This window comes from Phascolarctos cinereus, unplaced genomic scaffold, assembly GCF_003287225.1.
Source record: "Phascolarctos cinereus isolate Bilbo 61053 unplaced genomic scaffold, phaCin_HiC Scaffold_1;HRSCAF=81, whole genome shotgun sequence".
Classification (NCBI taxonomy): Eukaryota; Metazoa; Chordata; class Mammalia; order Diprotodontia; family Phascolarctidae; genus Phascolarctos; species Phascolarctos cinereus.
In genome coordinates, this window is record NW_027555514.1 from 223,441,733 (window position 1) to 223,454,495 (window position 12,763).

Genomic DNA, 12,763 nt, shown 5'->3' on the forward strand with positions numbered 1-12,763 from the left:
CACAAACCCCTTAACTGGAAGGAACAAACAGAAAACATCCCCTATGCAATCTTATTCAGAGAAAGTGTGTGACAGCATGATAAAACATGGACCCAAAGGAAAAATCCTTAGGAAAAACCAGTAACGATGCTCCTGCTCTACCTCATAGTGTTAGCACCTTCCTAGACCTTTGACTCTAGAATAGTGATGTCATTTTGGTCCTCTTCAAGAATGAAGGACAACAACCACCCAGTTTCTGCCCTGAGAAACAATGGCAGAATTACAGGATTAGGGTCAACATCAAAGGATTTTACATCAGCTATGTTGACCCTTTCCTGTTGGCTGATAACAAACATTCCCTCTAAACCCTCATGCAGTTATGTTTGGGGGTAATAATGCTTCAGAACTGATCTGATCAGCAGATATGGTGAGTCATGAACTTCCTGAATCCTGTCAAATCACAGAGTATCATAGAATGCAATACTTGGAACAATCCTAAGGGATTATCCAGTCCAAGAAGTACATGAACATGATTATACACTGCAACTTCACTGATCCACAGTCAGCCTCTGCTTGAAGTTATCCATTGAAGGAAAGTTGACTGCATCTTAAGGAACTCCACTCTCATCAGGAATGGGTTAAAAAGGGGACAATACACATAAAATTCAGAAAGAGGGCAAAGAGGATAGGAAGGGGGAGAGGATAAGGGAGGGATTTTTAGAGGGAACCCTACTCACATCAGATCTGGGTTAAAGAGAGAACAATGCATACACTTAGAAGGGAATAAAAGTCTTCTAAATTTATAAAGAAATAAGAGGGTGAAAGAATAGGATAAGGGGAGTATAAAAGGGTGTCTAGATTAATGGTAATGTTATAAGGAGGGTATTTTATATATATGTGTGTATATACATGTATATATATATATATTTGGAAGGCTATAAGATCTTCTAAATTCAGATAGAAACAAGAGAGTAGGGGGAAAGGGTCAAGGGGAGAGGATAAGGTAGGGATCTTTGGAGGGGGAAGTAGGTCAAGTAATAGGAGGGCAAGTTACAGGTAGAAGTAAAATAGAGGAGTCAGGAGGGATAGGGAATAAGAGATACGCACAAACAAAATAAAGATCAGAAGTAGAATTTATTAAGGGAGAAAAATAACGGTAGTAATCATGACCTCGGAAAAAGTTAAAGCTAAAATAGATTTAATCAAAAGAGAAAAACAGGAATACTTAAACTATATGTCAGTCATATCAATCAATATTCTTTTAGACTATTTAAAATAACTAGACAGTATAAGGTTGGAATATTGCTGTGGTGTAGGAAATGATGAGTTGATGGACTTAGAAAAATGTGGAAAGACTTGGTCTTATCAAGGAAGATGTGATCCACCCTCAGAGAAACAGAGGCCAAATAAGTATAGTGTGGCCTTACATAGATGCATAAAAATGTATATGTCTATGTATGAGCATGATTATAAATATCTGAGTATATGTATGTGTATGTATGTGTGCATATGTATGTATACATGTGTGTATATACATATATGTATATATATATGTTTGTATCCTGCTTACTTGTAGCCTTCTTGGGGAAGGGGGAAAGAAGAGGGGAAAGAACAAAGTAAAAAATACACAGCAGAGAACAAAAGAAAACTTACAAGGAAGCAAAGAAAAGTTGGACAGCTCTCAATACCATGCGTAGTATTTTTTATATAGGCTTTCTTGAAATGGAAATTTATTGTTGTGTATTTTGAATCTTCTCTTAAGTTCTGCTGTGTACATGGCAGTGCTTTTTTCCTTATTTTGTATTTAAGTTTATGATATTTTATCTTTTCTTGTGTATTTAAGTTTTAACATTTAAGTTTAAAATAATTTAAATACATGTCTCAAAATAGGTAGCTCTAGATGATTCAAAACCAGAACTTACAAATATAAACTATGATAAGCATACTCATGGGAGGTTAGTGCTTTGAGACAGGATGGATTGTCAAAATACCTTCCCTATACTTGAAATATGAGTATTACATTGATATTCTAAAGGTATTGTTACAATGACACTTGGAAGTCATTTTTAGGATAGGTATTTCACCTGAAAATATCAGATGGATACTAATTATGTTAAAGACAGCTATACACCAATAACTAGATCTCAGAAACCCTATCTATTGACAGTTGGCAAGTGGCAATTACTTAACGCTCTTATAGTTGAATCTCTAACTAAAGACAGCTTCTCTACACCAGTCCTGGGGTTCTCTCTTGTACATGCTGGACTTCTTTTTGGATGGCAATGAGTTTTGTTAAGTAATTATATAAAACAAATAAAAACTATGGTAGGTTTCACTTAACTATTTTAAATGGGCAATCAATAGAACTTTTAAATAAAGTAGCAATAATGAAAAGTTTGATCCATTTCCATTAGCAATTACTTAAACATGAAAACTGGAAAGTTTATGTTCTTATTTCTGAGAAAAGTGATGAATTTCAAGAAAGGTAGAACTTGAACCATCATATTATACTGGAATATTTTAACCATTATGGTGTGGCTCTGACTTTAACCAAAGCTCCTTGTACAAGAAAATATTTAAGAACTATAGATACCAAGAATATGAGCAAGAATGTTTGACTAGATTAGATGGTTCAAAATGGAAGCAGCATAGTGATGAAACTAGAGATTGACCTGGGAGGAGAATCTTAGTTCTTGGAGTTGAAAGCAGGCAGAGCAAGAGATGCAGAATGGAAGATAACATTACACTTCCCTCTTCTTATAGCACCTCACCAAGATCTTTCAGACATCATGAAAATGGCTTAACCATCATACTTTTTAGTTATTTCAGTAGCTGAAGGTATATTTTGACCATTGTGGGTGACTAGAATTCATCAAGGGCAGTTGGGTACTCCCCAAGATCATCTCATTTGTCTTTTTTTTTAAATTCACTGATAACTACATCCTTGCCCCCATCCTTCATGATCTGAAGATCATTCTCTTCAGAAGAGAAAATAAAATTAATGAGTTGAATAGTTGTCTTGTGACCATCATCTATTATTATCCTAGCATTCACCCTGAGAAAGACATCCTAGCGTAGTGAATAGAGAGGGGAACCTCTGACTTAGAAAATCCTGAACTCCAGGCCTGTCTCTGAAACATACTGGCTGTGTGATAGGGGACAAGATGGGAAAAATTGTACTCGGACATAGTTCAGCTAAGGAAATTAAGAAATTTTTGAGTAACTGGACAAGTCACTTAATCCTTGTGCCCCAAATAACTCTTTAAGACCTTCAGTTTCAGAGCAGTTTGCTGATGAGATTTTCTTTTTTTTTATTAATTTACTATGATTTACTAACAATCACTTCCATAAGCTTTTGAGTTTTAAATTTTTCTCCCCATTCCTTCCAACCTCCCTCCTCAAGGTGGCATGCAATCTGATATAGGTTCTATATATACATTCCAATTAAACATATTTTCACATTAGTCATGTTGTAAGGAAGAATTAGAACCAATAAAAGGAACCAAAAGAAAGATGAAACAAAACAGAACAGAAGAAAAAAAAGAGCAAATAGTATGCTTTAATCTGCATTCAAACGTCATAGTTCTTTCTTTGGATGTGGATAGCATAGCATTTTCCCTGATGAGATTTTTTTAACAGGTATTTCCACACACCAATGAAATCACAGGGTTTTTCTTTTTTTGTTTCTTTGTTTTTGTTGCTATTGTTGTTGTTGTTCAGTCATTTCAGCTGTGTCTGACTCTTCAGGATCACATTTGGTGTTTTCTTGGCAGAGACACTGGAGTGGTTTACCACTTCCTTATTCAGATAATTTTTTGTAGATGAATAATTGAGGCAAATAGGGTTAACTTTGCCCAGGGTCCCATAGCTAGTGAGTATCTGAGGCCAGATTTGAATTCAAGAAGATGAGTCTTCCTGACTCCAGGCCTAGTATTCATACAATGTACCACCTGGGGGAAAAAAATCAACCTGTACAGTACGGTTAATCTTACTCAATTCCCTAATGCCCTCAGCATACATAAAATCATAATAATGAAACAACTATTAATACTACTACTACTACTATCCCTTATTTTTTGCTATTGGTAAGAGCTCTTTTTCTGCCTGTTATGTACAATATTGATTTTTGAAGTTGTCCTATTAATTTATGTCTGTACTGACATAGTTAAATTGTCTAGGTTATTATGAATGTCAAATTTGGTTCATTCAAAAGACAACACTGTAATGCTGCATCATAAATTCCATATACAAGATGATCCCATAACCTGCTATGTAAGAAATCTCCCAAATAACAGCTTTGAGATAGTTCATATCATCCTACAAACAGATTTTAGATGTATCACATTACTGTGCAATATAAGTAGCCATGCCCTCAATAGGCTACTGATTGTACTTTTGAAATAGAAATCTCTGAACAATAACTGATAATAACTGGTGCTATTAAGAATTGTACTTTCATTTACTCCACAAGTTTATTAAATGTATTAGTCTTAGTCAAATATTATTACTGTTATATCCCTTAGCTCTTTTATTAACTGGTATGGGATACCCTTATGCAAAAATTATTGCAATGTAAAAATATAGAATTTCAAGAGAACCAGAGAGACTAATTTTGCAATTCAGTGTCCTTGGGAATATATAAATATGAGTTCCTACATTTTTCCTTTTAAAAATAAAATTCCAGCTAGAATATACTATAAATGATAACTTTAAAAAATCCCATAGCTCTTTGTCATAATTTGACCCAGAATTAATAGATTTTTAATAATCACTAATAAAACTAATATCTTCCTCCGGATGTATCAGTCTCATCAACTGACCTCTCTGGAATACCTTTTTTCCGTAGTTAACAAATTTGATTTCATGTTAAACCTTTTTTCCTTTCCCAGTTCCTCCATCTTTTAGCTATCACTGAGACCTGCACCCTCTTTATAATATGGAATCCTTGGTCACCCTTTCCAGTTATGGCTGCTTTTTCACTCCTGTACCTCTCCCTTCCCATGTCCCCTCCAACTCACAGGACAGGGTGAGGGAGTTGGAAGGCTTATTATTTTGCATTACTGCGTCTAGACTCCACTGCTACCATGAACATTCAATAAATAACCTCTTTTTCTTTGAGGTTAATTTAATCACAATCACTCAATCAAAATTTTGGTAGCTATTACATAGTGGCCATCACAACATTCTCCTTTCTTCCTCAATGAGTTCAGTGCATGGCTTACAGCCTTTTTCTCCACTCCAAATTCTTCCCTCATACTAGGGCAACAAATACACAATAAATATCAACACATATATTGATGGTCCTTCAAATCCTCTAACTTCCCATTTCCTCAATCTACTCAGTTCCCACAATTTATTTCTCAACTCTACATCAGCTATATATAGTGATGATAATATCTTTCAGCTTGCCATTACCCACAAATGTTCAACTTTCATGCTCATGAATTCAGAAATCCCTTTATGTAATCATAATCATGTGTCATTCTATATTTCCTTCTGCTTTATGACTCCTACCCTTGTTCTTCAGTCTCACTGTAACCTCTAATCCTTGTACTCCTCAGGTCTTTCTCAGGTCATCATCCTTAACTGGCTACACTCTCCTTCCTTCTTTAGCTTGACCTTTTGCTGAAGAATTTCAACTCCACACATTCTTCTACACTACACTGTGAGCTCCTTGAAGGCAGAGACTATGTTTTTGCCTTTCTTTGCATCCCCAGTACTTAGCATAGTGCCTGGTACACAGTGAGTGCTTAAGAAAAGTTTGTTGACTTGAATAATAACATTGCACCATATATAATACTACTTCAAATTGTCAGTAAACATGTATTTATCATGCATTTATCATCTAATGTGTAGGGATTAGAATAGGGATAAGACTTGTGCTTTCATTGGCATATGGAACTCCCTGGTAAGAGAACTCACTCTATCAATACAGATCAGCAGCTATTATTCAATTTATAGTTTTAGAGTTATCTAGAACATAAGTGTCAAACATATGGTCTGCAGAATGCATACAGCCTGCCACACCTCAGGTGGCTCAAACCAGATTAAAATGTAGTTCCTTTATGATTTACTGTGTAGACATTTTAAGAAATAGATAAACATGTGTGATTTTCTAAATTGATATGTAGCCCACAGGGATCCTTATGTATGATTTAGTGCTCCTTGCTTCTATTTTCAGTTTGACACCACTGGCCTTGAGCACTGAGAAGTTAAGGGACTTGCCCAGGGTCACAGAGCCAGTATGTATAAGAGATGAGACTTGAGTTCAAGTCTTTCTGGTTCCAAACCTGTTTCTCCATTCATTTTATCACATGGTCTCACCTACTAGTGTGTATTGCATATAAGTCATATTTTGACCCCATTTTCCACTAGATTAAAAGATATTTTAGGGGGCAATTTTCTTTTATTTATTTAGCACCAACATTAACTGTAAACACACAAAAAATTTTGTTCAATTAGATATATTTATTTTAAAATTTTAGTATCTTGGATTTTTATATCACCCTTTTCTCTCCTTTCACTTTACAATTCACTTCCCTTTCCCTCAAAAAATACATAAACAAATATATAAAAAGAAGGAAGAAATGCAGCTTAGCAAAACTGAGCAACGCATCTATTAAATCTAACAGCATAGACATTTTCCAGCACATAATCTCCCGTCTCTCCAATGAAGGAAGGAAGAACGTTTTTTCATTTCTTCTTTGGGGATAAAGTTGGCTATTAAAATATGCAGAATTTGGGGGTGAGGTTGTTGTTGATGATGTTGTTGCTGATTTGCTTTTAATTGGAGGTTTCCTTAATTATTTGAAAACAAAAATACCTTGTTAATCAGTTCCCCTATTAATCATTCCTGTGATTCTTCATAACAAAACTCCCTTTCCTAGCCTCTACTCACCTATATATGCAGTCTCTCTCTTTAGAATGTAAGTAGATACTTAGTTCACTGTATTTAGCCAGCCCTAGACAAGGCCAGACTACATTTCACGTTCCATCCACCCATCTTGCCAGTTCATCTTGCCATCTGCCTTGCTAGGGTATTGTCCCTCTCCCCCTCAAAAAAAAAAACTCACTCAATTCATATTGCTCTAGGAAGAGTATATATTATCATTGTTTATATACCATCAATAATACCATTACATTTGGAGAGAACTTTTAAATTAACTGCTTACTTGATTAACTCACCCACCACCATCTCTCCTCAAATGAAAACTCCCTTGCTTAGGCACCACTCTTCTATACACATTATCTGTGTCACTTTAGAATTTAAGCTCCTAAGGAAATCAACAATGGTTGCACTTTTTATATTTATATATTCACCTCTTATCTCAGTATTTGGCACTTAGTAAGTACTTAATAAATGCTATTTATTTTCTTTCTTTCTTTTCTTCTTTTTCCCTCCTTTCCTCTTTCCTTGCCTCCATCTCTCTCTCTGTTACTCCTTCCCTTAGCTTCTTTCTTTTTTCCCTTCTTTCTTTCTCTGTTTCTTCTTTTCTTCCTTCCTTCCTTTCCTTCTTTCCTTCTTTCTTTCCTTCTTTTGTTCTTTCCTTCTTTCTTTCTTGACATGAAAGGAACATCCTTGCCATTGTTCTCAATCACTAGCTCCCTAAATTAAGAAATTTCGTGTGGAAGAAGAAAATGAATAAATTTCCACAGAACATGGGTATTGAAAAGGTGAAGTCTTAGCGATTCCCAAATTAAGAGCAAAGATCACTTATCTGAAGCTACAGAGAAAGTGATATTCCTTCATCTCAAATGGATAAATCATCACTGTCTATTTTTAAATATTTATTTAAAATCTAGGAAAATACAAGTGTTTTCTCATTAGTTGAATCTTCAGTAAACCTATACTTCTTAAAATATAGTCATAGTACATGACTATAATTTTGTCTAATTAAAGGTAGATAATGAGTGATAGGGCAAATGAAGTCCTTACTATGAACCATCTTGTAGCTAGATCCCCTTTGAGTAGGGAAAGAACAATGGTTAAGCCGCCACCATGGATGAGGTTTGGATATGCTGCAGAAATGAGAGTTTGCAAAATATAATATAAAAACTAAGTAACTTTGCCTTAGCTTATGCCTCATTAGTGCTTGTAGAAATCTCTTTTAAGGTTTTCCTTGAATGCAATAGACAAGTAAATGTTGCATGTGATATGGAAGTGTGATATCTAAATGGATCTCCAAGTATGTGACAAGCACGGAAGACTTATTTCAGGAAAAGCAAGATCTTATTCAAGTATCTTTTTATAAGCTATAAGTTTTAGGCTTCTCAGTTTCTTTTGTTCCTGCCTTCCCTCATCTAATCAGAATCAGTGAACTGAGGGTAGATTTTCTAAGAGAAATATCTTTGAATCTGCCTCTTCATCACCATTCCTCAGTCACCTACCTCATTTAATTTTGTTACCTCATGCCTAGATAATTGAAGTAATCCCCTACTAGTTTTCCCTACTTCCAGTCTCTCTTCATTCCTATCTACCCTACCCAGTGGTTCCAGAGCAATTATCTTAAAGCAAAGCTCTCACTTTCCAGCTCAGAAACTTTCAATAATTCTCTATTGCCAATAAAATAAAGCTCAAATTCTTTACTTTGGCAAAAAAGGCTTTTTAGGGTTGGTCCCAACTTTTCTCCTTAACCTTATCTCACATGATTCTTCCCCATATACCCTGTACTCCAACCAAACTGCTATACTCTGTACCTCTCAAATATACCCTGGGCTTTCCCTACTCTGTGCTTTTGCTTACACTATAAGCTAGAGCAGCAGTGACTTTCCTTTTTCTCCATTACATATGAACCTATCATATTCCCAAGGATACCCAGCTAAGAAGTACAAAGTACTTAGTACTAAGAAGTACCATCTTCTCCATGAAGTCTTTCCTGAATTCCTCTCAAGTAATTTTACCCTCTTTTGATTCATGTCTCATTTTGTTTGCTGTACTTTTATATTTTACTTTGCATAATAACCAATTGTTCACACTGCCTCATCTTCTGTACTAGGATATAATCTCTTTGCTGATGGAAACTGTGTTTATATCCTCTAACAACATTTACTATAGAGCCATTTTCATAGCAGTTACTAAAAATGATTATTGTTTTTTTTTAAAAAAAGTATTCCAAATTAATAATTATTATTTTTTGTGAGGGTTGACTTATTTCCAGGCCTTATGTGACAGAAGCAATTCCATTTTTGACCACTAATTAACCCATGTATCTACCAGGAATGTTCAATAACTATAGTAGTTATCTTCATTTAGGCATTAAATGGAAGGCTCTCCTTATTACAATCAGTTTAGTAAACTTCATCTAATCCATGTATGCAAGGAGAGCAGGTTTTAAAAATCACAGTACCCTTGGGACTGATAAGGAGGAAAGGAGTCACTGTCTTTTCCACTCACTGATTGACTGCTCCAAAGGTTTTTTATCTACTTGTACTCTGTGAATCTACCTACAGCAACAATCAAATATAAGGACTGAGATCCAGAATTCTGGACTCTTATCCCCATGTACACATCCCACCATATGACCACTCTACCACTCCTGTGACTGAAGAAAATGAAGAAATGGGGAACCATAAACTTACATGCCTATCAGTAATAAACCGTCTGATGAGTGATTACTGAGTCCTTATGTTCCTTTTCAATACCTCACACATGGTCTCCTCACAAACTTACATTATATGGTATTATGAATTTCCAAATTGTTTTCATACTTTTATTTCATTTGATTTTTACATCTGTCCCATGAGGTAACCTAGTGAGATACTAACATCTCTACAGCTAAGGAAATTAAAGGTAAAAGTAGGCAAATGACTGGTCCAAGTTCAAGCACAGAAAACAAGTGGTAGTTGTTGTTCAGTTCTTCAATTGTGTCCATTTCTTTGTAAACCCATGGACCATAGCACTCCAGGACCTTCTGTTCTCCATTATCTCTCAAAGTCAGTCCGAGACCATGTTTATTGCTTCCATGACACTCGTTATTCATTACATCATATTTTTATTTATTTATTAATATTTCCTAATTATATCTTAATCTAATTTGGGCTGTATTCAGGAATATTTCAGGGTCATTTTTTGGGCACCACTTATTAAGTACATAAGGCAGTATGCACACAATCTCAAGTATAGACTAGCTTAAGAGAGTCTAAGAGGTATTAACATACTCAAAATATTTTATTTTTGTTTTCAAATATATAGAAATTAGCCTTAAGAAAAGATAAGTTCCTAATTCAATTTGACAAGTGTTAAGCTATCTAGTTAACCTGGAGTTCAAGTGTCTTCTATGTGTGGAATACTGTGCTAAGTAGTAGTGATACAAAGATGAACACAATTCTTGTCCTTCAGGATCTTACATGAATATATAGGGGAAAATGAGTTTTCCTATGTCAAGAATACATTACCTCTTCCCTTCCCAATTCATAAAATTCCTATGTCTCTTCAAAGTACATTTCAGTTTGCGATCTCCAACATGAGGCCTTTCTTTATCCACCCTCCCCCAACTGTTAGCTCTTTCTTCCCCTTAAGGTAATTTCATGTACTTATATGTAAATATAAATTTACATATATATGTGTATACACACACACGTAAATATATATATATATATATATATATTTGTATGTATACTTTGTAGCTATCTTGTACCCCTGCAGTATCATGGAAATTCCAAGAAGTTTTTTTTTGTTTTGTTTTGTTTTATCTTTGTAAACTCAATTTCTAGTAGAGGGGTTCACATACCTTAAAACTTGTTGAATTGAATTGAACTGAAGTGAATTGAATTGAATTAAGCTGAAATGAGGAAAAATAGAGACCCAGCATTAGTGCTTTAGAATATTTGGAAAGGAGGGAGACCACTTTCAATTTTAGAACCAAAAAAGGCTTTGTGAAGGAGGAAATGCCACAGTTCAAACATGAAGAGAATGGAAGGGTTTCAACAAGCAGAAATGTGGAAAGAATGCATGCCAAGCATTCTAATGTGAATATACAGGAATTCAGGGATTAATCTGAGAATAGCTAATGGACTAGTTTCATTAGAATACAAAGTTTGATATGAAATAAAGTTAGAAAGTCAGTTTGGAGGCAGATATTGAGAGGACTTAATTTCTAGGATAAGGACTTTAACATATCCTAGAAGCAATAGGGAGCTACTGATTTCTGAAGAAGAAAAGACGTAGTTATGTCTGTGTTTTAAGAAGAAATATTGGTGGCTTTGGGAAGGATAGACTGTACAAGGGAGGAACTGGGATCAGGGAGAGTAATTAGGATTTTATTACAATAGGCTAGGTAAGTATAATAAGGATTTGAGCTAGGGTGTTGGAAAGTTTACCTGTCATAAACCCTGTGCAGTTTAATCTATGATAAACTTTTAATCAATCAAAGGATTTGTTTCAATAAAGAAACTCTCTGGGGTCCAGACCTTCCCTGAGCAATTAGTTGTGATCTCAAGTTGCTATTTATTCACTATCCTCTTAACAGCCCCAAGGCACTCAAGTCCCATAGCATGGAGGTAGAATAAGTATTTTCTCTAATACAGGATCAGATTGTCGGAATAAAGCCAACAGAAAATAGCAATATTAAGAAATGTATACATTGTTGGAACCTTAATTTTTTTCTGCAATTCCATCACATTTCAGTCTATCAGCTCTGAATTCTATGATCTAATGGTAGCTGTCAGTGCATCACCTTTCACAAATAGTGACATATTTTCAAAATATACAAAATACCATGTTCTGAGACAATCAGAATAGGCCATTTTATAGTGAATTTGTCTTACTTATCTTTTTTTTCTTTTCTATAAATTAAAATCTCAGAAGAAAATCCACTCAAGTTAAAAATGGACAATCAATGTGGCACACAGCTTCATCTCATAATTTTAAACATGCAAAAGTGTATAAAGCCTATTGTTCATTCAGTTGAACTCTACTAACTACTTTGCTATGATCTAGTCAAAATTCCCAAAAGGCAGACTGACTCTATATATGTTGATGTGTAGTGCTTAGCAGGTCAGTTGGTCCCTGTGGAATACAAGCAACTATAAATCTGGCACAGTTCTGATAAATATTGCTTGCTGTTTAATGTCCCACAAGTTCAACCTAATTCCTAGTTGAACTGCATAAGGAATGTGGTGCTCATATTTAACAAAATGTAAAGACCCGATGCTTGGCGTACTTAAATAAAATGTGCACCTTTAACCCTAAATTCTTGATGGGTTAGTGAGGAGGAGTAATTAGTGCTCTTTTGTGATATTAGAGGACTTGCATTTGAATCCAGATTTTGCATTTACTACCTGTATAATTTTGGAAAGTAATTTAACTAGTGGTATCTATAGTTTTCTCATTTGTAAAAATTAAAGATTTAGATCTTACTGATCTTCAAGGTTCCTTTCAGCTCAAATTCCAATATATAGTACTATTCCTTCCTAATAGAAAAAGTATCAAAAGTTATGTTTGGTATACATACATGTACACACAGAGGGCAGGGTAAGTGAATACACACAATTTTAAATAAACCCACACAAGTAAACATGTTTTATTTTATCAAGATTTACTTTTATGATTTTAATGGTGTAGAGAATTCCCTAGGAAGTTGCTCCCTAACCAATCCAGACAGCAATTGCTTTGCAATTATAGTCTCAGACTTGCCTGGGACCATGAGAGGTTAAGTGATTTTCCAGGATCATGGAAACAGTAGGTGGAAGAAGGTACTCTTGACTCTATCAACTACTCCATACTGCCTCTTGTGGTATATTTGTATCATTTTAAAGATTTCAATACATTTTCTTATTTCTTATT